A 27,355-nucleotide genomic window follows, 5' to 3' on the forward strand; every position below is an offset into this window, starting at 1 on the left:
TTGATGGTGACGTTCAACAGAGTCGGGTCTATCGAATCTTTGCGCGGGCTTTTCAAACGCTTCGTGTGGAGTTTTCTTTTTGTTATTTCGGCGTTTTTTTTCGTGTGTGTGATTCACCTAGCTAGACGGATGATATTGCCAATGGGAAACTCGGGGTATTTGGCTTCTGCTGTTATGTTCTGGTTCTGAATGTTGAATGCTTTCCGGTTCAGATGAAATCCACCTTTTTTTTTTTGCTGTTTCTTGTGTATTAAATGAAAGCCTCAGAAACGGACCGTGGATACAGTTTATGAATCAGTTATATTAAGTGATGTGCAGTTCTGGGAATTTGGCGCTTGGCTGAACAACACTGGGAATCGGAATCGGATAAAAATCGTCCATCGTCTGCTGCTCCTAAAGTCAAGGTATTGCGGATCGTTCACCAATTTAGTTACAGCTAGCGTATGGGTGAAATGGGAACAGCCGCCGCCGGCGCTGTCTAAAACAACCACGTGCGATTTCGGCGTGTTCCTTACCTTGGCCATAAATTTTGTGTGTGAATGACAGACAGCTGAGTTTATTGAGTAGCGCGGCGTCTGGACGCATTGCGCTTTCATTTCAATGCCGTCGTCGCTTCATCAATGGTGACCATTTTTCATACGCCAATTTCTGAGCGTTCCAGCTGCAGCAGTGGGTGTCATGTCATTGTGAACTTGTGGATGATGCCCAAAATTGTGCCGCGAACAATCGCAACCTTTTTCCGATCAATTTTAGTGTCTCAGCGCCATAAACATACCGACCGGGGCCATACAATGCCGATTAATATTAGAAGTGCTCTCGGAAACGAAACAAACCCCCAAAAGAGGCAAAATCAACTCGAGCCGTTCCAAGCGTATGTTTCGGCGTCGAGTGAACACAATTTCCCATGCGTGTGAATGCTGCTACTGGAAATGAGAACGATATTGATGTTGGTGATTCATTGCCAACAGTTCGTTTTTTTATCACTGTGGTAGAAATATCGAATGGCATCCGAAATCGTAAACTTTCGAAGCAAAATAAATAATTTGTTATGATTTATTGACACCGTTTCTTACATTCGGGTAACATTTGCAATTTTTGAGGGTTGATTTTCATTTTTTGCAAAATGGCATTTCAATTGTTTCGAAATAAATTTAAAATTTGGGTCATTTTTGAAAACTGAGCCGTTTGTTTACAAACTTTGCCATGTTTTGTTTACTTGGTACGGTGAAATGATGTTCACGAAATTGTTGTAACTATGTGTTACTGTCGCGCAAAAATCTTATAGGGTTTGAAAATTTGGATGAGGAATGGACAAAAAAGCATCTCATATCGGTTTTTAAATTCTGAAACTGATCGACCATTAGTCAATTTGAATAGCAGAGATGGCTATTTATTTAAGATTCAACGTTTCGATCCTTATAGGATCATCATGAGGGACTGTAATTTTATTATACAGTGTCTTCTTTTTCTTTTTCTTCTCATGGCGAGTTGAATTATACAGTGTCGGACAATAGAATAAGACCACAGCTCAATCCAAAAGAGAAAGTGACAAAACTTTGAGAAAAAAATTTCCATTTAAGTGCATCAAACCATTTACAAATTGTAAATTCCATTCTTCGAAGAAATTAAAATCATCCATAGTTAAAACAATTGTCCTTTATTTAAAAATGCTGTTTTAAGCATGCTTACTGACTAAAATAACGCGACATAAAATAGGACCGCTTTAGAATTCATGGTAAAAAAAAGGGAATTCATACCGTGATAAATTTGCAGGGTTAGTACTTGGTGGTATAAGGGTATATACGGGCGCCAGTATTGGCGAAAAATTGGCCTCAGCCATAACCTCAAACTTTGATGAGACGACGGCCTCACCAGTGATGCTAGGCGCGTTACTAAAACCAGTATTTGTTTTTTTTAAACTAATTGTAATATTTCTAAATTGATTAAATTTTTTAACAATCAACAGCTAATCGTTTGAATTCATTACGGGGCGTCTCTAATAAAATTGATGAAGATAAGCCATCTTCCGCTAATGAATTTTCAAGGTGAATTTAAAACATCTGCAATATATTTTCATGTACTGCTCGGTAAAGTTAAGAGTTGTTTCCAACTTCTAAACGAATGCAAAATCATTCACTGTTACAAAAAAAGTAAATTAATAAAAGCCACGTTGATGTTGACTATGAAAATAATAGCCTGCATGCTCTGATTATTTATAACATTTTCACATAATTCGCTACATCGTTTAAGTGTGCGATACAGACAGTTGTTATTCAGTTCAGATAAATGTTGCGTTTAATTTCATATTCTAATAGAAATCTAGGGGAAAGTTGCAAATTCTCAGTACTCATGAAAACGTTTTTCAATAAAAATTCAATTTAAAATATAATCATTTTCCAAATATCAATGCACTTGGCAGCCCTGACCACCCAAAAAAATCAAAACACGAGCATCTGTGTGTCGCTTTTCCACAGGGCGAATTTGTCGATATTAGTACCGCAAAATCGCGTTTATCGTGCGCCCTTCTCAAAAATTGATTCTGTTCTCCCATGGTTTGAGGTTAGGGCTGAGGCCTCCTGCTAAGGTGGTGTTCGTGTAAAACTGTCAATATATCCTAATAACCCTTATTACGCATCACTTCTCGCACCCGGTTCGGCATCGACTCCACCAGCTTTTAGCACGTTCTCACCGGGATAACGTACCACACCGCCTGGATTCTCTCCCACAGCTGCTGCTTGTTGATTTTTCGGTGTACACCTTACGTTTAACTATTTCCCATAGGTTCGTACGTCTCGGTGGTCGAGTGGTTAGCGTGGTAAGACGGTAATCGCTAGGTCCATTGATGGCATGGGTTCGATTCCCATCTCGGTACTGGATGTTCAATGTTAATATTAAGTTGTCCACGTCATTTATTCAGTCTGTAAAGCCTAAAACGGCTAAGACGGTGTATGTCTTTTTCTCTTCTCTATGGGATTGAGATCAGGGGACTGTGCTGGCAACTCCATAACGTATACCTTATTATCCTGGAACCACTTTTTAACCGTTTTAGCGGTATGTTTGGGGTCGTTGTCCTGCTGGAACTGCCACTTTAGGGGCATCTCCCACTCGGTGTGTGGCAGCATTACTTCCCGAAGTATCTGGGCGTAGAGATGCTGGTCCATAATCCGGTCGATCCAGTACAAGGGACCCACCCCGTACCAAGAAAAGCACCCCCACACCATGATGCTACCTCCTCCATGTTTGAATGTTTTATTTGTATACTGGGGCATATACGCACAGCCGAGTGGGCGATGGACCCAACTTTTTCCGTCCGAGCCGATGAGGTTCACTTTGGTCTCATCCGACCACAGCACATTTCTCCATAGTTTCTCTTTTTCCGGACCGACGCAATCGAAGTGGTCCTTCGCATACTTCAGCCGCGCCTTCAAGTGCTTGGGCGTCAGCATCGGCACCTTCCGGGGACTTTTTCCTCCTAGTCCCTTCTCCGCAAACCGTCGCTGAACCGTCCGAGAACTCACAGATAAGTTCAGCTCGTCTCTGATCTGCTTGGACGCTTTGAAAGGCCTTTTGCGAGGCCCGCTTGATTGCCGAATCGTCCTTCGGCGTCGTTTTGCGGGGGCGGCCGGTCAGTTACCGTTTGCCGGTGCTGTGAAACGCGTTGAAACCAAAAGTTTTCGACCTTCCTAAGTAGTCGGCAACCTCGCGTTGGCTTTTGCCAGCCTTGTACAGATTACGGATGATCGCTCGCTGGACCTCCGTGCTCCATTGCTTTTTCGCTAAAAACAGAGTAGGAGGAAGGAAATCTTTATTTTTTGTTCGTTTTCATGATTTACATGATTATTTTATGGGAAATACTTACCAGGACACAAAAATGGACAAACAACACCGAAAACAACACCTTTTCTTCAAATCTAAAGCGCTGAAAATGCCGGAACAGCCGAACCGATGAGCTGGTCTTATTTTATGACGCGACTTTTTTCACACTCTGACAGCTTTCTGGTCGAGTAGAACAAACGGGTTGCTTTGATTGCAACAAACGTGCAGTATACAAAGTTGGCATACTACAATAAGTGCTTGCCGCTTGGTGTCACATATTCTTATATTTGAATTGACACTTTAAAGGTGATTTGAATATTTTGCATTAGAGCGGTCCTATTCTATTGTCCGACACTGTATATTAATACAGTTTTTTAAATTAGATCAATGATTATAAAACTACTTACTGAAAAATGTTGTCTTTTTGTTTTGGATTGATTCGGCTGATCGAATAGAGCTGTCTTGTATACCTACAAAAATAGTTTATATAAAGATTCCCAACTCTTATGAAAACCGGGAGACAAAAAAAATAAGCGCCACCGTCAAATATGACGGCAGAAATGCAACTAAAACACAGTGAACACTGTTAGCAGAAAAAAACTCATGTAAAGCTATGTACAGAATTTTTTATCACACTGTGGGACACATGTACTCAATTGAGAGTTTTAAAGCACAGCAATCAAAAGTCCCATTAACAATAACTAATTTTTGCACTCAAAAATCTTTAGTATCAGAAATGAGGGTGTGGATTATTTTATGCGCAGCGCACAAAAAGGGACTGCAAACTTTAGATCAGTGGATTGGTACATTTCTGCCATGTTTTAAATCAGTACCTATTTAAATCAGTTTTCTTTATTTTTCTACACGCTAACCGCTTTTTGTGACAGCAAAAGATTGCACAATATCCAAATTTTTCAAAAAAAAAAAAAATATCAGCCTGATTGTTTAAATTTGAAGAAGACTCAAAATTTGCAAAACTAATAATAAAATAATATTCTTCAAAATTTAACACGACACTTAAGGTAAAGTAAAAATCCACAGTTTTATAAGTTGATCCAGCTGTTTCTATCATACAGCACTTTGAGTATTGGATTTCCTTGCAGGCCATTTAGCTAAATTTAGTTCTGTCTACAAAATTAACAGAGTAAATGAAGGTAGCGGTACATCTCAGGTGAAAATGAAAAATCTTCTCTAGCTAGTAACTAAAAATAGTTGAAAGATGAATTTTGAACTGGTCTCAGAGTTTAAAACCTCCTAAGATGTTTTAATTTCGATTCCTCTGATTTAACCGTAGGGATGTTATCACATTGAGGGAATCAAAAATTAAAATCTTAAGAAGTTTTAAACACTGAGGCTGGCTTGAAATTCAACATTTCACTATGTTCTTAAATTATACATAGTTAAATATTCCTCAATTATTATTTTCTTTATTCACTTTTTCATTCATTGTTGATTTCAATAATCAAAATAAAAACATTGTGAACGTTAATGTTTTCATTCTTATTTTAACTGTTTAAGTTTAAGTTTTTCAATTCAATCGATGAATCTGAATGCGGTTATCTCAATTTTACTGAGTCAGTAGCATTTGTTTCTGCAAAATTTAATCAAATTACTTCAGAGTGCATTTTGAATAATTTTAAATTGATTGAAAACATATCAGAGTGCATCATGATCTGCACGCTCGGATCTTCAAACACAATTTGTGAGAAATGTTGACCTTTTCCGTCAGCAGGTGGTGCTGATGTTTGTAGAAAGAATGTCTGTTAGGATTTATATGAAAAATTCCAAGAGCTGGGTATCTTTATATCTACTATCTTTGATACCTATCTGTAACAATATTGTACAAATTAATTTGAGTATTGTTGGAATAAATCTTGTGTGTTAACTATGTTCAAAGTATTGCGGTTGAAAAACCAATTTGTCTAACAATTTTTGAATTTATATTCATCAGCATCTAAAAGTTGTCTCACAGATTTATATTGAGTAAACTAGTTTGATAAACTGAATTAATATACAAAAAAATTACAGTCCCTGATGATGATCCTATAAGGATCGTAACGGTGGATTTCAAATAAAAAGTCGTCTTTGCTAATCAGGCTGACCAATAATTTACCCCCTAAAAAAAGAAATCTGAACCTAGTTCTGAAATCTGAATATGCAGTCTGAATCTAAAAGCTGAATCAGAACTGAAATCTGAAATCTGAATCTGAAATCTGAATCTGAAATCTGAATCTGAAATCTGAATCTGAAATCTGAATCTGAATTCTGAATCTGAAATCTGAATCTGAAATCTGAATCTGAAATCTGAATCTGAAATCTGAATCTGAATCTGAAATCGGAATCGGAATCTGAATTTGAAATCTGAAATCTGAATCCAACATTTGAATTTGAAATATGAATCTAAAATCTGAATCTGAAATCTGAATCTGAAATCTGAATCTGAAATCTGAATTTAAAATCTGTATCTGAAATCTGAATCTAAATCTGAAATCTGAATCTGAAATCGGAATCTGAAATCTGAAATGTGAATCTGAATCTGAATCTGAAATATGAATCTGATATCTGAATCTGAAATCTGTATCTGAAATCTGAAATCAGAATCTGAAATCAGAATATGAAATCTGAATCTGAAATCTGAAATTTGAAATCTGAATCTGAAATCTGAATCTGGAATCTGAATCTGAATCTGAAATCTGAATCTGAAATTTGAATCTGAATCTGAAATCTGAAATCTGAATCTGATATCTGAATCTGAAATCTGAATCAGAAATCTGTATCTGAAATCTGAAATCTTAATCTGGAATCTGAATCTGAATCTGAAATCTGATTCTGAAATCTGAATCCGAAATCTGAATCTGAAATCTGAATCTGAAATCAGAATCTGAAATCTGAATCTGAAATCTGAATCTGAAATCTGAATCTGAAATCTGAATCTGAAATCTGAATCTGGAATCTGAATTTGAAATCTGAATCTGAAATCTGAATCTGAAATCTGAATCTGAAATCTGAATCTGAAATCTGAATCTGAAATCTGAATCTGAAATCTGAATCTGAAATCTGAATCTGAAATCTGAATCTGAAATCTTAATCTGAAATCTGAATCTGAAATCTGAATCTGAATCTGAAATCGGAATCGGAATCTGAATTTGAAATCTGAAATCTGAATCCAACATTTGAATTTGAAATATGAATCTAAAATCTGAATCGGAAATCCGAATCTGAAATCTGAATTTAAAATCTGTATCTGAAATCTGAATCTAAATCTGAAATCTAAATCTGAAATCTGAATCTGAAATCTGAAATGTGAATCTGAATCTGAAATCTGTATCTGAAATCTGAAATCAGAATATGAAATCTGAATCTGAAATCTGAAATTTGAAATCTGAATCTGAAATTTGAATCTGAAATCTGAATCTGAAATCTGAATCTGAAATTTGAATCTGAATCTTAAATCTGAAATCTGAATCTGAAATCTTAATCTGAAATCTGAATCAGAAATCTGTATCTGAAATCTGAAATCTTAATCTGGAATCTGAATCTGAATCTGAAATCTGATTCTGAAATCTGAATCCGAAATCTGAATCTGAAATCTGAATCTGAAATCTGAATCTGAAATCTGAATCTGAAATCTGAATCTGAAATCTGAATCTGAAATCTGAATCTGAAATCTGAATCTGAAATCTGAATCTGAAATCTGAATCTGAAATCTAAGATAAGTTAACCACCGTTAATTAAATTTTGTAAATTATTTTTCGGCATATCGGTGAAATGTATATTCTTGGAGAAAGAATATCAGAAATGAAATTGATGAAGATGGATAGGAAAGTGAGAAGAAAATTTACAGGTGTTGAAAAGAGCGAAAGAGCATTTTTGCGAGGAAAACTTATTAACGTACACCATACTTTACCCCGCAACATTTCATTATTTAGGAGAAGTAGTACCGGGATAGAGGTGGCACGGGACGGGCCGTCCGGAGTATACATGTTCACCACATGTAGACTTCGGACCAACCAGATTTCATTGTATAGGTTAAGGTAGTGCCACCTCTATCCCGGTACTACTTCTCCTAAATAATGAAATGTTGCGGGGTAAAGTATGGTGTCCGTTAATAAGTTTTCCTCGCAAAAATGCTCTTTCGCTCTTTTCAACACCTGTAAATTTTCTTCTTACTTTCCTATCCATCTTCATCAATTTCATTTCTGATATTCTTTCTCCAAGAATATACATTTCACCGATATGCCAAAAAATAATTTACAGAATCTGAAATCTGAATCTGAAATCTGAATCTGAAATCTGAATCTGAAATCTGAATCTGAAATCTGAATCTGAAATCTGAATCTGAAATCTGAATCTGAAATCTGAATCTTATTTGTTTTTCGACCGGAGATAATTTATAGGTTATGTTCGGCTTTCGGTCTTTCGGTCAAGATTTTACAACACTTTTATGTGCTCTTCATCCAACGTTTCGAATATTTATTTATTCTTTTTCAAGGAACTAAAAATAAAGCATAAAGCATAAAACATATTTCTTGTGAAACGAAAAAATGTTCACTTACTCGAACATTCGTGCTATAGTCCGAAATAGATGCGCTCCTAAAGCGTTCATCAATCGTCGGTTTCTGGCTATAAAATTTGAATTTGAAAAAGGTTCAGCTCAGAAGTGAGGAGGATAGCGTGTAACTTACGTGCCCAATACTATAATCTGGCCTGGGCGGCGGCGCCTAATCCGTATTCCGAATGACGTCCGAAGCACAACTTTATCCACTCGACTCACAGTTTGTTATTGTTGTTTGGGTTTCTTCTTCATAGCCAGAAACCGGCGCCGATGAGTGCTTGTGAGCTATCTGAGAGAGTGTGTGGAACACTCCGCCGTAGGAGATCGCCGTAGGAGAACACGGCTCTGAATTTCATAAAACGTGTGAAAACCTTTTCGACAAACGTTTCCCCCGACGCCGCACTCAAGTTGATTCATGAAAATTTGAAATTAAACGATTACCCAACAACGTTAATTAATAGATTAGTGCAGAAAGCGAACGAAACCGACACCACCAGCCAAAACACACAAGACACACCCACACAACATTACCGATCCATATTGAACATCGACGGCCTAACTGCGAACATAGTTCGCTCACTGAAAACGGACTATCCGCAAGTACGCATCGGCACCACGCAACAACATACGATACGCAGCCTACTGCCTGTGGTTAAGGACCCGATACAACCGATCGATCGTTCCAATGTGGTCTACAATATCCCATGCGCAGGCGCATCCGACCGTAACGAGACATGCTCAAAAGTTTATGTTGGGCAAACTAGCTACAAACTCCGTACTAGAATGTCCAAGCATAAATGTGACGTCACCAAATTAAACCGAATCATCGCCTCAGGGTCCACAGCATCAGACCCAGCCATCAGAGAGCTACGACAATCGGCCGTTGTTGAACATTGCTTCGACCAGGAACACATGTTCGACTTTGAAAAAGCCACCGTTCTCGACAGCTCCAACAAGCACCGCCGGCATCTAGAGGTACTCGAAATGTGCTATATCCAAAGCACTCCGAATACCGTCAATATACAGAGCGACACGGACGGAAGAGCGATCTCCTACGGCGGAGTGTTCCACACACTCTCTCAGATAGCTCACAAGCACTCATCGGCGCCGGTTTCTGGCTATGAAGAAGAAACCCAAACAACAATAACAAACTGTGAGTCGAGTGGATAAAGTTGTGCTTCGGACGTCATTCGGAATACGGATTAGGCGCCGCCGCCCAGGCCAGATTATAGTATTGGGCACGTAAGTTACACGCTATCCTCCTCACTTCTGAGCTGAACCTTTTTCAAATTCAAATTTTATAGCCAGAAACCGACGATTGATGAACGCTTTAGGAGCGCATCTATTTCGGACTATAGCACGAATGTTCGAGTAAGTGAACATATTTCGTTTCACAAGAAATATGTTTTATGCTTTATGCTTTATTTTTAGTTCCTTGAAAAAGAATAAATAAATATTCGAAACGTTGGATGAAGAGCACATAAAAGTGTTGTAAAATCTTGACCGAAAGACCGAAAGCCGAACATAACCTATAAATCTGAATCTGAAATCTGAATCTGAAATCTGAATCTGAAATCTGAATCTGAAATCTGAATCTGAAATCTGAATCTGAAATCTGAATCTGAAATCTGAATCTGAAATCTGAATCTGAAATCTGAATCTGAAATCTGAATCTGAAATCTGAATTTGAAATCTTATTCCGAAATCTGAATCTGAAATCTGAATTTGAAATCTTATTCCGAAATCTGAATCTGAAATCTGATTCTAAAATCTGAATCTGAAATCTGAAATTTGAAATTTGAATCTGAAATTTGTAGTGTGTGTGCATGAGATTTTTTTCATATTGTGTGTAAAAGATTTAATTTCTTTACACATTGAGAAAATAATTTTCTTCATAATTTGATAGGTTTTTAAATTGAACTATTGAATGTCGTTTTAAAGGTATAAAGATACTTGCATACACTGTACATTATTTAAAATGCAATAGTCCCAAAAAAATTTCATCTTTTAGGACATTAATACCTATATTTTTAAGTAACAAATCAGTGTTGCAGCAGTGAAAAGTCAACAATTTTAATTCAATACCAAATTGTTGAAAACAAAATTGAATTTACGACACCTGCATCTAAACAAGTTGATACGTTTGAAACCTTATAGGTATTAACTAGCGCTTAGTGGCTTGTTCTAAATTGTCTAACGAGCTTTGCTTCCACACATCGCACAAATCTCACATGCTTCTGATTTTGATTGTGGCTGCAGCAGGGCTTACGAGATGCATCTAGCTATGTAAGTAGACAGACCAAAACCAAAACCTTACGGTGCAGTGCCTGAGAATCTTACTCACCTTACCGTATATTGCACTTCAGTAAGTATCAGATTGAACAGACAAGGTTAAGGTCTTTGTGGTATATTTATCCAGTTCGAAGGTGTACTGCGTCGATTGGGGGAAATTTATATCTATCTATCTGCTCAACTGGAAGATGAAACGGCATGAGGATGGGGAATCACACATCTTTTACTCAAGCAGATGATGACAACAAGCTTATAACTTTTAGACCCCATAAAAATAATTTGACAATTTTGACAATTTTATCAATTTTGACATTTTTAAAAATTTTGATAATTTTGACAATTTATTCAAAAATATTAAACGATTTTAAAAGTTGATTAAAGTACATAAGGTTTTATGGCTAATAGACCAATTCTGAACATGGTAACCCTAATCTTCAAACATTTGAAGCCACCCAACAAGAAGATTGACGTTCATCGATCTCGGCGCGGGCTAATTATTCAAACAATGCATGATTGTCGTGTCGAAGATGCCTCATTTGAATATCGTGACACTATTCGAATGGAGTAGGACTTACGTACAACGAATTCTTATCCTAAACTAAAGTTAAACCGTTATGTCGATACATACATTTGCTCAGATCAGAGCTAGTTTTCTATCACCTTTAGATATATTTTCATTCATATAAAATTAATCTCCTGTGATTCCCCAACAGAACACCAGCTACGGTTGATGAAAAAATGTTATATAATGTTATATTATACTAAAAAAGATTATATAAACTTACTCACTACTCAATCCAATATAATTCAATGAGTTTCATTTTTAATACCACATTCAAAGAATATTTTCATTGATATCCATCATGTTGATGCGAGAAAAGGTGGAGAGAAAACTGCAATTAAGTGTGCGAAATTCGGCCAAAAAATCGAAACACATTTCCGTAAACAAATGTCGCGGGTCGCGGGAAATTTAAAGCAATTTTCCAAACCATTGCCATCATTTTCCATCGGTGACACATTCGGTCTGTGTAAGGTGTCATCGGAAAGAAATGTGAAAATAAGATATGCAGGAGTGTTTCCAGATACCGGCTTAATGGCGGTAAATTAGTGTTTTCTCCCGTCGCCGCCCTGAAAAAATAAACTGCAATGCAGAGAAATCGCGGGTGTAATTTGTTGGATTTGTTTTCCTCTTATGGGTACCATTATGAATTTGGTAATTGTTTTTCATAGATGTATTGAATATTTGGCCGGCCGAATATTCAACGCCGAAAACCCTTAAAACCATTAGGCCGAATATTTGGCTTACCGAAGAGTTGAGATAAATATTCGGCCAAGTATTTATTTTTTAAATTTTTTACAATAACAGGTTTATTAAATTTTTCAAATGATTTAAGATCATTTATGAAATATCCAAAAGTAATGTTTGAAAAGCGACACAATCACCACTGCCATGATTACACTAGTTTACAGTCTTTTTGAACTAAGTCAACTGAAGATCACTTTTAACCTTCTTAGGCCGTTTGCAAAACTTTCAACAAATTATTTTTCGCTTGTTTTGACTAGTAAATTGATTTCGTTCCACTGGTCACATATCTTGACCGATATTTATGACTTAAGATTCATTGTTTAGGTAATTTATTCAAGATTTTAAATATATAAAATTTAAATCGATTTGTCTTAGCAGATGACCTATAGAACACATTGAACAGAAAACCTCCGAAAAAAAACATCATTCTAAAACTCTTATATCTGCAGTATATGTTGGTGTATCAATTTTTTTATATGTTTTGAAATTTTAAAAAATAAATCTTTTCAAAAATTTATAAAAATTTCAGGGTCTTATGGGAGTTTTGACCGTAATCTTGGAATTACCGGAAAAAAATTCTCACTTTTCAAAAGAGTTAACATTTTTTCTTAGCAGCGCTGTACCTCATTCCTTTTTTTTTTTTTTTTTTTTATTTCTTAACGTTTATTAGGCCTTTAACTTATAAAAAGTAATTATGTGCCGAGGGTCATTTTTTATTAAACGATTTGGAAAGTGGTAAGAAAGGAAATAGGAAGTGGAAGGATATGAGGGGAAGGGGTTATTTGGGTATCTCTGGTGGTCGCACCTGCTGCATGCTCCGTGTCACGATTGATCGAGAAGATGTATTTTTTTTAACCATATCTTCAGCGACAACTTCTCCTGTCGAAGTTGTTGGAAGAGAGGTTGGAAGGGGGGTCCGTTTCCGAGGCGGGGAATCTGCATCCAAACTGATGCCATCAGTTTGAAAAGATTGTGGTGTTGCTGGAGTGTGCGTTCTTTTCTGGTTCAAGCTCGTCTGTTGGTTTGGTGCTTCTTTTTGTTGGAGTTGTTGCTGTTGTGTTGTGTTCTGGGTAGTCTGTTGGTTCTGGCTCGTTTTTACTACATGTGCGTAGCTGGTTGAGTTGCTGCTCGTGTGTACTATTCTTCGGGCTTCGTTGATTGGAACGTTTTTATCTGTGCTGAGTTTGAGTGCTGCAGATTCTGCTGTCCAAATGGGGCACTTTCTGTCCAAGGGGGAATGACCTGGTGATTTGCAATTTCCACAAAAGGGTTCGACACGGCAGTTAGCACTTTCGTGAGTTTCAGAACAATTTTTGCAAGCCAACTGATTCTTGCAACGGCTTTTAGGGTGGCCGTACTGCAAGCATTGTCGGCATAACAGAGGCTGCGAATAGTAAATGCGCGTGCGAACTCGAAGGAGACCGAAATTTATAAATTCCGGAATGATGGTGCTGTTGATTGTAAGAATTAGCGTTGATGTACCTATGATTCCTGCTGGGGTTTTTTTGGTTATGCGGCGAACATCGATTATTTTTTGAGGCGCTAGTTCTTCCAACAAAAGTTTGTCATCCATTCCATCAACTTCTCGACAGGTGACCACTAATTTCCGCTGGTTTAAACTAGGATGACGACCTATGACAATCGGTGTACCATCCAGTAGAGTTGATAATGTTGTCAGCTTTCTTCCTTGGTCCTTGTTCCTTATCTTGAGCACGTACCATTTTCGAGATTTTTCGTAAAAGGCGCCCTCAATTTTACCCGCAAAGTTCTCGATGGAACGTCCAATCAAGAACGGGTTTTTTGGAAGTTCTTTAGCTTTACCTTGAAGCGTTAGGTAATATAACCGACCGTGCAAATTTTGGGGATCCATCCATTCCGGAATGGTCCGGTTTGGATGGTCACCCGGTGATGGGCTCATCACCGCGCGCTGCACAACACTTTATCGAAAAAAAAATTCGCTGCCTTTTGATCGATGATCGAGAGTGGAACACGTCCGACATCGACGAAGGCTAAGAGGGAACTGACCTCATTCCTAATTGAACCGATTTTCAAAATTCAAATTTTAGTTTTATTTTGATTACATGATTAGAGTATGGTGGGGTAAAAGTACGACCTTAGTGCTATCCTATTTTTAGAAAATTTTGCCCATTGTTTTCCAAAAAAACAAGAACAGCATTTGATTCTTTAGACTTTTATCTCTCTTCTACAAAATTACGAAGATAATCGGTCGACGCATTTGATAGCAGTAGTGAAAATGTCTAACTGCTATCGAAACGTACTCTTACCCCACCTCTGGGGCAAAAGTTCGAATGATGTGGGGTAAAAGTACGACCATTCAAAATTCCACAATTCTGCATGAAGTCAACAGGAAAATTATTTTGTATTAATCTCTGCTTACAGCAGTAGCATCTTTGTTCGCTTCAGATACAAATCCTATACATGGGAAAATAACCTGTGCGAATTTGGAGTTCTCCACTAACTGTCCATATTCAGCAGGTTTTCAAAATACAGTTCTCATCGTATTTGAGCAATTTTTCGCGCGAGCAAGTCTTGAAGAAACAAAAATATGCGCTGATGTTTCCAGAGCATTTAAAAAAGAAGTTTAAATTTTCCGTTCAGATTTACTTTAGTAGACCCTTCGTACTTTTGCCCCATTTGCAGTTCGTACTTTTGCCCCTTCAAGGTTTATTATGATTCACAGTTTATAGTGATAAATAGAGAAATAGTAATTAAATTCTTTCGTCGGCATTTGATAGTGATTGAAAACAACTAAAAAGACACATTGAAACTTGCATTGAAAGCCAGACTTTTGATTACATAAACATGTTTGCCGTTTTTTGAAATATTACATCATTTAAGCAAAAAATCTACTTTACCTCATTTTTTGGGGTATTTTCAACTTCTACGAAAAAAAATTATGGCTGGTTGTTGGCAGTTCAAATCACTATCAATCCACGCCAGAGTTTTGAATTTTACTGTTCTCGGTTTGTGATAATCCCAAAACGTACTTTTACCCGACTCGTACTTTTACCCCACCTTACTCTATCATTTTCACTGAATACACATAGTATCTCAAATATTACTGTTATTCGTAATACGAGAATGAGAACAAGAAAAAAATCGTGATTTTCGAAGCCGCCTGTTATGATGCGCACATTTCTCATTTTGTTATCGTGATTTCTTAAAATTTTTTTTCATGAAACCTGCCCACTTTTTATATACCCAATGATAGATTTTAATCTCTACAATCGATTGATATGCTTTTTAAGTTGTTTTTCAAAAATTTGTAGCAACGTTTTCCGAATTTACTAAAAGATATCGGAATGCTACCAGTTTTTCAAACGTTTGTAGCAAGCTAGCACAACCCCCCCGGGAGAACTTAGATCGAACAAAATCGATTGCTCTCCCGGTCGGGCTCTCGAAATCTGCCTTCCTATAGCAGACTGAAGGAATCGCCCGCATGGTTATGTAGGGTGGTTTGTGCTGATACTTATGAATATTTTTACGTAATTCATAGCTAAGTCATTGTCTTCATCATTTTGATTGTTTTTCAGCTTTTCAAAGTTACAAAGACCTAGATCATAATTTATTTTATCTTTATTGCATAGTGTGGTTTCACAACGGCACTTAATTTAAATTATTTCGGAAGCGCGTGGATATTGTTATATTCAAAACAATCACAACCAACTAAAACTACGATCTTTTTCTTGTTTTCATTCTCGTATTACGAATAACAGTAATATTTGAGATACTATGTGTATTCAGTGAAAATGATGATCATGTTATCAAAATAAAACTAAAATTTGAATTTTGGAAGTCGGTTCAGTTGAGAATGAGATACAACACTGCAAAGCAAAAGTTAAAAAAAAAGAAGCTTTTATCAGAAATTCCACGCTAGCGACTAAAAATTCCATATGACCTTCAATTTTTCTATATGTTTAAAAAGATTTATTTTTCACAATTTCAAAACTTATAAAATAATTTCAATACGTCAAAGCAATTAGAAGATATGGGAATTCTGAGATGACATTATTTTCGGGGGTTTCTTCCATTCGGATCAGAATCCAAACGTTCGGATAAGCTACATCAACTGAAATTTAATAGATTCAGAAACAAGAATAAATTCCCAAACTAATGAATGTAAAATCATGAAAATCGGTTAACATAGATCATCAGGGGAACGCGCGCAAACTCTCGGGTCATATTGACCCGAACGGCTTATGTGTAACTTTTTTTTCGGCTTGTCAGTTGTGTTATTTCCGGTGGTTACAGGAAGTTGCTTTTTCTACAGGTTATGTATCTCGTGGTTTTAGTAATATGTTCCAAATTTCATATTTTTCCAATTTTTTTCAAAAGAGTTATGACGATTTTAAAGTTCGCTTCGGGTCATATTGACCCGAACGGCCTAGGAAGGTTAAAGTGAAATTGGGTGCGCTCAATCCGAAAAATGATATACAAATAAATCTCAGTAGCACAGTTTTTGATTTATGAAATAAAAAATAAATAAAAAAAGTACTTGTGTATAAATTCAAATATTGTGAATTTTAATAAAAAAAATTTAGAAACGTAAACACGAGAATTGCGCCTTTAAGTATACAATGACTCTAGGGCAGTGGTCGGAAAAGCCAAAAACTTCAATTTTCAAAACTTCAGAGCTTGAAAGAGTCACATTAAAGATTAATTGTATTTGTTTTTAATTTAAAAAAAAAATTAGCATGAGGTTAACGAAAATAACTTTTAACCCATTAGAGTTTTCTTTTTCTAACTCTTAGATTTTCGTTTAAAGTCTGTTTCTGATTACCATCAATTACATTGATTTTCTTCTGGATCGTCATCTCTTCTAACATGGTTTGATTGTATATCAATTTTAAAACGTTGACAAATATCGAGTCAAGAAAGTTTTAAATCCATATTAAGCTTGAAGGAATACTTTACATGGTGTTAAAGTGAAAGATTTGCACATATTTACAAAAGCGGAATATTTTTAATTTCTCCGGCAAAGAAGAAAAAATTAAATTAACAATGTATAGGGAAACAAATTTTTCTAATAATTATCAAGCTTTTTTAAGACATTCTCCAGATTTAGCTAAACTATTCCAAAATCCAGAAGTATGAGGTTAAATTCAACAAAAATCTATGTAGTCGAAAATTTTAATCTTCAAAAACTTTTAATTTTAATTTAAATTTAAATTTTAATTTAAATTTATTTTTTTTTCAAAATTTTAATCTTCAAAATTCATAACATTAAGCGAACGTGTCTTCAGAATTTTATGCATCTAAAAAATAAAAAATCTCATTCTTCATATCATGTCATTTTTCAATATTGTGCGTCCAATTGAATGAAAAATGAAATTCGATACATTATTGCATATTATTCATCAATGCTTGCTGAAGCTGTTGCTGCTTGACCAGTATAAATCTGTAATAATAAGATTTTGAAGCCTTCATAAAAAATTCGTGACAAAAAATAAAGCATCTGCACATTTTAACTGGCAAAATCATTTCAAGGATTAGTTTCAGAACAATAATTGATAAAAATGAATCAACAGTGACAAACTCTTAATCGAAAATGTAAAAAAATTATGTCCGTTACTGAAACTTCGTTTAAAATTGATGTGCTTTTAGTAAATATTGGCTGGTTTCTAAATTTTAAACTCAAACCGGGTAATATCCGGGCAAATCCAACCAAAATTTAGGTACTTTGCAAAAAAAGACCAGAGAAAAGCTGAAAACTAAACACACGAAAAATGTTTTTTACCAATGCACATCAGTGGCGTTCAAATCTTGTCTCACAATTTAAAAAAGTTGTGTGCAAATCCAATATGCTAAAACAATCCAATATGCTGTGAATAATCCTGGAAAAAACCGGACCATTTTCCTGGATTTCTGGCAACCAGATTGGACCTTCCAATTTTTCGAAATGGTTGATTAATTCTAATACGCTTTTTGCTAATTCAACTGAAAATTTTCCATAGAGGGCAAAAAAGCGATAGCGAGTGCTTAAAGTATAAAATTTGATGAAAGTTTCGTCGTTAGATAATAAAACAGAGGCTGTTTAAGAACTACTTTTTGCAAATGATTCTGTGTTTGTGTTCGATTGATTCAAATATATACACACGTTTTGGAAATAGATAATTTGATTAAAGTTTTGTTGTTTCAAAACAACAGTTATTCTTTGCATTTACGGGTAGTGATAAATTAAATCTTTAGCTCAGTTGGCAAGTCTGTTGCCTCCTGAGCCGATGTCCGTGAGTTCGAGCCCAAGAGTAAACATCGAACACAGTTGTACCGGATGAGTTTTTCAATAACGATCCGCCAACTGCAACGTTGATAGAGTCGCGAATGCCATAAAGATGGTAAAACGACTATAATCGAAACAAAAAAAAAAAAAAAATTAAATCTTGATCTCTATGCTGATGCTTATAAAAAATATCATATGAGCGCAGTGAACTAAAGAGCCGCAGCATTACATCAAAATAATTTTTCATTCCATAATAAATCAAAGAATAAGCAGGCATCCTATGTCTTGTTGTAAACTTTGGATATAGCAATAAAATGGAACTAAATCAGGAAAACTTTAATTTTTATATGATAACTCAGTTGAAAAAAAACGGGCCATTCCAAGTAAAAAGCTGGACGGGCGGTACATTTTCGAAAAAAGCGGAACATGTCTCGCTTTTGCGGGACGGATGGCAACCCTAGGTTAACCAAAGAAAAATTCATGCCTTTTATCATTGAAACTAACCTCTATTATTAATTCTACAGTGAAAACAGGAGAGCAGAATACAGATCTTATGAAGCAGATCGAATTGATAAAATTATATTCCATTTAATAGAGCAAACCTACCCAATGTTTTATGCTATAATTTCTATGATAACATCCTATTAAATACATCACAACAATTGGAATATGAATAAATGATCAATTTCTCTAATTTTTCTTTTCTTCTCTTTTTTCAGAACACGTGACGAATTAACCCACTGAGGTAAGCTTCAGTAAATATGTAAATCGTTACATAAAATCATAATAACAAAAACAACTACATTACAAACCCATGACCTATGTATAGTTCATTCAATCATCGATTGGTTAATCAATATATTCAACTTTCCTTTGCGGTTAGGGGAAAATTGCCAAATTGCCCGGTTTTATCCCGGATATTGAATACAAAATTTGGGAAAAGTCCGGTCCGGCCCGGAAAACAGCCAGGATTTTGCCCGGATTTATTCACATTATTTGCCAAAACAACTGAAAAAACCAATTCTTTTGCCCTTTTTGTTTTATTTATGCGTTCAGATCGAAATTTTCTGAGCAATTTTAATAGAAATATTCTTTAAAGATATTTTGGAAGCCTAAAATACGATATTGAATAACTGATATGTTTTGATAAAAAAAAATAATTCAAGTTTTTTTTTCTTGATTTTTGTTGATTAGTTACTAGGTTTTAAAAAATTTGCCCGGATATTGCCCGGTTTTTTTGTCGAAAATTTCGAAAACAAATGCCCGGATTTTACCAGGTTTTAAGATAAAATTGCCAGGATTTATCCGGCCCGTATAGGTGCTGAACAGATTCTGGCAACCTTAGGTTAGGGTCAATATGACCCGAATTATACCTTCGCGTGCTACATTTGACCCGCTAACATCAAATTAAATACGCTGATTTTCGGACTTGATATTGGAATTTGAGAACAGATTTTCAGGTAACGGAAAGCATCCTATGCATTAAGGACACAATTTTCCGATAACGTTAGCTCATTGCCAAGATAGTTACAAATGGAACACTGCGAAATGGCTGTGATACTAAGATAAAGAAAAAAAAACATTATCAGGTTGATCTAGATGGACACAAATTTGGATAACGTGAAGTATCCCGCATTTCATAAACATGCATGAATTTCGGAAAAAAATTGGAATGTCATTCTCTTACCAAGAAACCGTAAAAAACTTAGAATTTCAGCACAAAACCGGTAAAATTGTCATTTTTTGAAAATGTACCCACCAATATGAAAAACCTTTCCAACTTAGAATAGAAGAAGTTTTTGGGTTCAACTAAAGGTGACAATAAAAAAGCGCTTTCAAAAGCATAGCAATATTTTCATCAAAATTTTTGAAAGTTCAAAACCGAATAAAATTCGGCTTAAAATCAACTCAGGCTTAAACTACATTAGAACATTTTCACATCCTTGGAGGAAAGAATTCTTGCCCAAAGACTTCTGTCCTGCAAAGTTTTTAAGTTTATGATTTTTTATATTGAAAAAGAAACATGTTTTGTGAAGGAGTTATTTCAGACAACTTTATTCGTCGCTCTTTAATTGCTTTATTTTATGTTATCTGAAAATTTAAAAATTTTCAACCAAATTTGAAAAAAAAATCTACTTTAAAGATTCTATAGATATCTACTTGTCAGTTCTTACGACGGAAAATATTCAAGATAACTTTTGCAAAATAAAAAAATCAGAGTGATTTTTTTGCATTGTTGACACGATTTTCTATTTCAGCTAACATTTTTCCCATTCAAACTTATGTGCTGATGGATGATTTTTCTTAAATCGTCACTATTTTTTATCATATTAGTTGTTTTTTTACAATATTAAACTTTCCTGTTTTAAATCGTTTTCTCTTTATACAGCTTTAATACATCGATAAGTCAACACGATTTTTGAAAAAGGTCTCTTTCTCTACGTGATTATATTTTCGTTTATTTTTAGCTATGCATTAACAGCTGTACAGCTCTGGATAAAAATTTAGAAGACAAAGTTTTAACTTTTGTGATTTGACTAGAAAATAGTCTAAAATTATTAAAATTTCATATTAGGGTTTCAAATTTTAAATAAATGGGAATAAATTGTACAAAAATTAGCATACAAAAAAAACTTGCAAACAATCAACATTTTACAAAATAATAAAAAATGGAGTTATTTTAAATAAGAAATTTGAAAAAAAAATCTCGGATACAAAATGTGATACAGTTCCCAATTTCTACAATTTCAATTTTCCTTTTTATCGGAGAATCTATCAAATTTTTCAATAAAATACCTTAAACGTTATTTATTCCCTCCTACAGGATTTGAGAAATTTAGGGGGGGGGGGGGAGGGAGGATTCAACCAAAAGGGTTTTGATAAATAACACAAGGCAGCTAAATTCACATTTTTCCATGGTGCAAAGAATTTAAGAAGTTATTAATTTAAGTGCCCTGAATAAAAATATTCAATTTGTTTTTCTTTTCATCAGCTTTTATTTTGAAATAACTTTTTTGAACTAATTTAAGAAATTTAAGCATTTTTTTCAAAAAACCCTAAAAAAAATTAAAATAAAGGTTTTAAACTAATTATCAAATTTCCTCAAGAGCGCAAGTACTTTCAACTTCTGTGAAAAAAGTTATAAAGAAATTCTTTTTGTTTCCTTTACCCCATTTTGTAAAATACGGAAATTTTAACGTTTTTTAAAAGTTTCAAACCAAATTAAATTTTAGATATCTTTAAAAGCTAACATCAAATTGTTTTGCAGGATTTCTTTTTTAAATTTGTTGAATGACAGAGAATCTCTTTTCCATTACTTTGTTGTTAGTAATACTAGTGATAATACTTCTCAACTTTTTTCATTTAGATTTGTTAGTTCAACAGTTTTCAATGATTGATTTCACTCAAAACTAAACTCAACTTCATTTTAAACTCATAAACATCATATCACCAAAACTCCAAAACTAGAGGTGACAGACAATATTTGACAAAAGATTAGAGTCAAGGCGCAAAAATCTACCTACTTTTTTAAACATAGGCTCCAAAATGCTGTTTTCATGAGTAAAAGGATTAAATTTAAATAAGATTTTAAAACTTTAAGTTATTTTTATTGAAAAATTTCCTTCTAAATTTTTAGAAAACTTAGCTTTTCCATTTTCTTATTTTGTTTAATTTATCATCGAATTTTGAATTGGTTTTTTCTAAATACTGATTTTTTAAGTAAAACTTTTTAACTTTTTGTAATATTTTTCACTAGTTGTTTTTTGTATTTCAACCCTGTGTTCTTTCAGCCTATAGATTTATCTAAATTTTTGATAAGAAAAACATTGTTTCTACATTTTGTCCTTTCCAGGACCCAGTAATATTGTACAAATATTCCAAAAAAAAACGGCTTTAATAAATACTTTATAAATGACTAACAGGAAAACGCATTATTTTAAAACATTGATTTTGAACCGTATCATTAAAACTCATTATTTTTAAGAGCATGTGTGATGGTCATACCTACATGAAAAAGAAATGGTTTCAGAAATCAATGTGCTTATTTGTTTTGCATGATTGGCATTTTATTATTTCTAGCTGATTTTGAATTTCCAATTGGGGGAGGGGGGACAGGGACAGGTCCTTCGCCCGTCTTTATGTGATAAAAAATCACCATAATATGGCGTTTGATACCTTTTTTTTTACTTTAAATGAATCTTTTAATCAGCTAAGATTTTGCTGATATAGTGAATTTTCGTTATTCGAACCGGGATGGTCATGATTTTTGTTCAAAAAACGCCCTCTTTTTTGGCAATTTTAGCTCAATTTTCAGACGCCACCAAAATTATGATAAATTTGAACTTGTAGACGATTCCAAAATGGTAACATTTGAGAGCATCGATTCAGTATTTTTGAAGATACAGCCAACATAGTAATCCGGGTCTATAGGGGAGAGTGGGGATACTTGATCCCCTTTTCTTATTTCCATCATATCTTTTTGGAATAATTTAGCAACTCGTCGTCTTTGACATTTTCTGACAGCTTGTAACTTCAAGTTTCTATGCTCCAAAAATTAGAACGATACTTGAACCCGTTGATGAACTAGAAGCATTTCCGTGGGAGTAAAAAAATTGCGATTTTTCTGAAGTTAGGGGAGACTTGATCCTCTATTGAAGGAGACTTGATATTTTATTCAGGAAGCCCTAATCCTTGTATAAAAATCAAACAAAACCCCAAGATAGAATGTTAATTGACTATTTTGGTTATGTTTGTTCTCATTTCACAATTTATAGCAGACATAACAAGAAAATTCTATAACTTTGTCTCAACGCTAATTATATTGCATACTCAAAGGCGCTATTTTTAATAATTAAAAGAAAATTTATTATTTTCGCTCTTTTCTTCAGACAATTGTTTGATAAATATTAGTTTTTGGATAAATATAAGTAATTTCGTAATCAGCATTCATAACGATCAGTTCAGAAGAAGAATATGCCGTTTGGAAGGGGGATCAATTGTACCCAACTCTAGGGGATCAATTGTACCCATAATCAACATTTTAGAAAACTTTTTCTGAAAAAAGTTGAGAGTTTTCCATTGCTTTGAAAATATGGCATGATGAAGTTCATTTTACGCTCGAACGATTGATACATTGGAACAAATATTTTTTACATAATTTTCCCATGTAAGGAACATTTTAAAATGATGAAAAAAGATCTTCAAGTTACATTTTGTGAAATTTTTCAAACAAAGTTCAATTACTCAAACAATTAGTTTTTTAAATTTTTTAAACTACAAGCATTGTTATTTTGCTCATTTTGGCACATTTTTCTAGAACATTTGATCTTTGTAAGACATTCCAGTTTCGAGATATAGCTATGGAATCAAGTATCCCCAGGGATCAAGTATCCTCATTCTCCCCTAAATATGACCCTAACCAGCTAATTGTCCTTGTTTTTAAACCGCAAAAGAAGGTTAAAAATAAAACAACTACCAAAACGGTTTACAAATAGATCAAAGCGTGGGTTTCCTGTTTACCGAAGGTATTATTAGGTTTATATTTGCTAAAACAGAGCATCAAAAGTGGCAATAATCCTACAACTGCAAATCGAAGCAAATTGAAGTGTAAACAAATGCTTAATCGAATCGTTTACTGATACAAGAGCCTAGTGTTGTACAAATATAGCTACCCACACCCAATACCTGGTAAATAGAAGGTATAATATAAAATCAGCTAACCGGTACGGTAAACTAATTCACGAGACTCCCTCTTCTAGCAACTTACCAACTGCTGCTGCTAATTTGTGGACTGATTAGCTACCGGTTGAGAGAAATTTACGATCCCCTTTTGTCGGATGTGTGCAAGGCATGGTTGGTTGATTGGCTGGTTTGATCTAGTTCGGTACTTCTAAACGCCAGGTGGCAACGCAAAAATAGCTCTCGCATTCTTGAGATTGTTTTTGTTTTGGTTTTGGGTTTCAGAAAGACTGAATTTAACTTAAAACTGGAATCAAATATTATCTTTATTTTTTTGTATATTTTGATGTTGTTTCTTATTGATTTTGTTTGGATTTCGTTTTTTCAATTTTGCAGTGCTCGGCATCGCTAATTGAAAAATTAGCGGCGCTAATTAAATCGCTAACTCATTCAAATTTAGCGATCGCTAATTAAAACCGCTAAATGAGCGGAAAAAGTTATCGCTTTAAGCTTAAAGCGCTAATCGCTAGTCGCAAACTGTTGATAAACAATAACGTAAACAGGATGGCAACAGCATGGATTATGGTTGCATGTTGTATCTCAATTCGTTTGCTCAAATACTTTACAAACATAGTGCAGATTGTTTATTGTGCCCAGTCAGTTGAAAAATCTTTAACCAGGTTTCACTTTTTTTCAAACTTTCAAAATAGTCATGCAAAATTCTCATGAAAGGAGCATTTCCAAACGTGTATCTAAAAAAACTAAATGAAATAAAAATGCAAATTCATACTATGGTAATACCATCTTACTATTACTTTACCTAATTTGAAATACTTGTAAAAACTGCTTTGTGAAAAGTAAATATCTCATCCACTTAAAACAAGTTGTAAAAAGCGGATTTTTCCAGCATTTATTATTCGAGGCTTGTCGTGTGAGATAGTAATGTGAGATTTAAAAAAACTTAGAAATTTGGAAAAGCTTTTGAAAATCCATCGATTAACCTAAAAAGCACATTTCAACAAATCACCGCATGTGGACGATCATGCTAAAGTCATTTAAAATATTGATCAAGTAGGCCGTTTACTTTACTTTTGCAAGCAAAAAAAAGTATCTAAAAATCGACTTTCTAGCTTTGAATTATATAAATGATGTTTGAAATAGTTTAACAATATTTATTGAATTGTTTGTCTGAGAATGTTGAGAAAAGAATGTAGAGAAAAAAAAAATTTTGCCCTGAGATTATTCGAAGTGACCATTTTCACTTGGAGCGCGTAATGGTGTAAGAATGATGCCCGATGTCTCCTTTACTTGTCAAATAACAAAAAGTCTACTTCTATCAGTAATAATTTGTGAATTTGAAACAAGTAAATAGAAGTTAGCGTTCTTCATTTAGCGGAACCAAAAAATAGCGGAACTTTTTAATTCGCTAGCTCAATCCAAATTTAGCGGCAAAATTAAACCGCTAACAAAAAGTTATCGGACTAACTAGCGATTAGCGGATTAGCGTTTTTGTGCCGAACACTGCAATTTTGATTCTAAAATCTACACGAAGGACAAATAAACTGTTGGTTGAAGTTGGTGAATTCAACTATAAATGCATAACAGATTCAACTATATTTACCATTTTTTTTCTCAACAATATAAATTATCGTGCGATTGATGTGATGTGATGAATTCAATTATAAATATGTTAGATAATGGTATGATTGAGTCTCCAAATGTCTCCAATGAACATACACATACACATTAACATACATAAAAATGAAATTTAATATACGGCTTTTTTCGTGTGATTCTAATACTGAGTTCTTTTCAAACAATCAGCTCCTTTTCCACGTTTCAAAATTTGCCGCAGAGCTGCGGAAGGTAAAAAAACACCTGAGTGCTTTACTGGAAGCCTTGAATATCAAAAATTTTCCCACCCTTGATGGCTGCAGCAACTGTCAAGGTCAAAGACTCGACACCAGCCAGACAGCCAGGCACCTTGCCGAACATTTCCAGGGCCAATTTTTGGGGATATACTCTCACTCTCGACCGACACGTGAAAGAATCCTGTTCAATTCAAATTCGACATCATCATACGTCTTTATGGCTCTCAACATTTCCCCCAGAAAAAGGGTAACGATGTTTTTTTTCTTTATTCCATCCTCTGATGGAACCTTCATCGACTAGTTGGGAGTCCGTTCCAAAAAGTTGACAGCATCTCGAACTGCTTACATTTTCACATTTTTACAGTTTGTTTTTTTTACTTGCTATTGGAGATAATCTCTTCAAACGCGACTTTAGGTGGTTGATTTCGCTTGTTTTTGTGCTTCTAGCTCTGTATGTCGAATAACATAGAATACATTTTTTTCGTCAGCCAACAATCAGTTGTGAGAGAAAAAGAAAAACGTATACAGATCGCATCATTCTGGGAGAAAATTTACGCTTTCAGGGATCAAATTTTTGTCTTGATTTTTGTGGTGAAATGAAAAACTGCCTTGATATACCGACATGGCATAACCCTGATTCAAAAATAGGAATTTATAATAATCGTTAAAATTTCTATTCCACTGGATCGTTTTAATTGTGCAAGCATAATGAACTTATCAACACGGCTGTTTATTTGTCGATTAGCCTTTTTCCAAAGTTATGCCAGTTGGAAAAATTCTTTACGAGCAACCCCCGTCGACATCTTCGTCTTCGTCCTGGAAATCGTCGCCAAGCAATCGAGAAGAAGGATGGGTGGGTGTATGCTAGGAGCCACGAAAAGTGGCGACATAAAACTCTCCGGCAGCTTTCCATAAGTCTCTTCGTCCCATGTGGACAAATAAAGTCAATTTGGCGCCAAGCAACCTAAAAAGTGAGCGAAGGCAAATATTTTGCCATGGAGTAAGTTTTGATAACAATTCTCCACTCTGCTTGTTTGAAAATTATAATAACAAAAAAAAAACTCTAGAATTCAAGAACCTTGTACAAATAATTTTCATATATCAAATTCGTAATGAAAAATTGTTAGTAGAAGTCGTATTTTTTCAGAAAGCAATTCAGAAAGCAATGGGGGATAATATTGGCTGTTCCGGAATTAAACATTTTGTAGCTCAGTAGACCAATGTTTTAAATAGTTTTATTCACAGAAAACAGACGTACAAGCTAGCCCACGAAATTTGTGTAAAATTTCCAACGATCGTTTTGAACCAATTTTTTTGTTTTGGCTGGGCCATCAGATGACTCCAAACACACCAAAGAGAACTGTCAAAACCAAACTGAGAAAAAAAAACTAAAATTTTGGTCAGTTTTGAACAGATCGTATGAACTGTTTGAAATGTTCAAGTAAATTGCTGTTAATGTTTTGTAACACTTTCGTCCAGTAACATAATGGAAAAATATCTTAAAAATTAATCTCTATTTCCGTCAAGCTAGCTAGAAGTATTAAATTATGGACAATGGGATGCAAAAGTGATACTTGAAAGTAACCCGCTTTGAG

At 34.7% G+C, this 27,355-nt stretch overlaps 1 protein-coding gene across 1 annotated transcript in view; it reads left to right on the top strand.

The window, feature by feature from the left end:
* Positions 1 to 27,355, top strand: part of LOC129742307 (uncharacterized) — a 258,555-nt gene that overhangs the window by 17,708 nt on the left and 213,492 nt on the right. Inside the window, exon 2 of the mRNA XM_055734190.1 lies at positions 18,930 to 18,955. The gene's annotated coding sequence lies outside the window, so the exon portion shown is untranslated. The remainder of the gene's footprint in view (positions 1 to 18,929; positions 18,956 to 27,355) is intronic.

The sequence above is a fragment of the Uranotaenia lowii genome, chromosome 2 (genome assembly GCF_029784155.1).
Source record: "Uranotaenia lowii strain MFRU-FL chromosome 2, ASM2978415v1, whole genome shotgun sequence".
NCBI classification, from domain to species: domain Eukaryota; kingdom Metazoa; phylum Arthropoda; class Insecta; order Diptera; family Culicidae; genus Uranotaenia; species Uranotaenia lowii.